Consider the following 2180-nt stretch of genomic DNA (forward strand, 5'->3'; position numbering starts at 1 on the left):
TACGCGATAATGAAAACCAACAAAGTAAACCACTGCGGCAGAAGACAAGATATATTTTAGTATTTATTAACGGCAAGTGATCTGTTGCCGAAAAAATAAAGACGAAAGAAGGCAAAAAACACAAATTGCATTTCTCTTTACATTTTCGTCCAAAATCTCTTACATTAAAACTATAATCTCTGTTAAGATGTTTCATAAAACAAATAACACTTTAAGTAAATTTATAACATTGTCAAAACATGTAAATAAATGTTACAATAACAGTCTACTTTAATAATTCCAAACTATTAGGCATTTTCATAGCCCGGTTGGTTCACGTATAACTTAAACGCCAATTGTTGTATCGAATAATTTAGGCAGCTGCATAAATTAGTGTATACAATAATACAGTAAAGTTCCATTACGCCTATGTAATGAAGGCAGTTACACACAAACCACTGCGTGCGGACAGCATAAGCACAGATGTTTATTGTAATATATCCTCACCAAAACCCAAAGCATCCAGTAACGCAAAAGCTTTACGTGTAATCGGATGATAAATGTGATACAAACAAATGATAATTTCGGGAATTTTTTGTAGAATACACTCGCAAACATAAATATAAAAAAGATTATTTTTAGCCGTTTCATCTTAATTTAACGTTTAATAATCTAAAACAAACATGGTCCCCGTTTTAATAAGTGTTTCTTAAATAAAGCATTATTTAATTTGATGAATAAGTGTAATGTAAACAAATACTTGTATTAAATAAACCCCATTGTGTTCCTATGCAGGCAAGTGTTTAACCGATAAAACAATGACATAAACGTGTCAAGATAGATGCAACTGTGTAACCTGGTTCCTCCCGCGTCATTGAAAGCTGTCCCGTCCTTCCCTATGACGTAATATATCATTCCCTCTGTCAATTGCGGTTGCGTACATCCAATGGGCTATTCAAATTTAAATTCGTCATCCACTTCCATCTTTTGACGACCTTGAAGAAACAAATAGACAAGCTAAATAGTGCATGCCAAATGCATACTAGGAAACATATAATTTTGAAATGTGTTTATTCTACAACAAACGAAAAATGTGTTAAGTTAATAAATTTGTATTGAACGTTCATCAGTTAAACACTTTTCCTTCTTCACGAGTAATTTGCAAATCCAAACTCGATATGTTTTTTTTCTCGCGCCGTTTTAAACAGTACTTTAATCACATCATGGCTGTAATGTAATCGGCACTTTTTATAGAAAAGTAGTTCAAATACACACTTCACATACTTGTCATTTTCAATTACTGACCACTTCCATGCTTGAGACAGAGGTAGGGAGAGAATGGACGTAGAAAAGATTCATGACAAATTCCTACACACTTTATGTGACAGGGCCGAGAATCTAACACGCAGTCGTTTGATGTGCTGCCGACTGCACGAACAACGGAGCTAATCGGCCCTGATATTTTTTTCAAGAAATAATATTTACCTTGAAGCGGTGCCTCCTTTATTATAGCTTTTTCAGACTGTACCTCCCTTTTCGAATCGTATCCTACCGTTTCCACCTCGACTTTTACGACTAAAGATAACGCAACAAAGAAAAGAAAATATATAGGATAGGTTTATTTGTTATTACCGAACTCTTTCACATGCCGTATCAAATGGTATTTATATCACATGATATTAAAGGTCATCAACCACAGATTATATTTATCATTCCACTTTGTCTAAACATATTGTTCTGTTATTTACATGTATATAAGTAACAACGCAACTATTTAGCGATTGAGTACAGAACATTAACCTAAAGAGATCGCTTGGATTGATGTTTTTTAAGCATACACAAACGAAATAGGTATATGCACAGTCATTAACAATCACATTTGAAAATACATTTCTTCAATTTAACACAATTTAAAGCACTTAAATTTTGCTTGTTAAGAGAGCATATTCAAAATAAAATAAAACTTATTTTATGCAAAAATCACGTAGACAGCAGACTGAATTCCACGTGCAAGGTTCGGTTTTCATATGTGCAACTTTAAAACTTGATGAAAACAACAAAATATGACATCCCACAGATTTTAAATAATGCAATCACAAACAGTAGACCTTTTATCAATTGAGTCTTCGTATACTCTTTTAATTCATGAAAGTATGCGTTTAATTTCGAAATATAACTTGAAAAGAAGTCAAGGTCAAACT

The sequence above is a fragment of the Dreissena polymorpha genome, chromosome 10 (assembly GCF_020536995.1).
Source record: "Dreissena polymorpha isolate Duluth1 chromosome 10, UMN_Dpol_1.0, whole genome shotgun sequence".
Lineage (NCBI taxonomy): Eukaryota > Metazoa > Mollusca > Bivalvia > Myida > Dreissenidae > Dreissena > Dreissena polymorpha.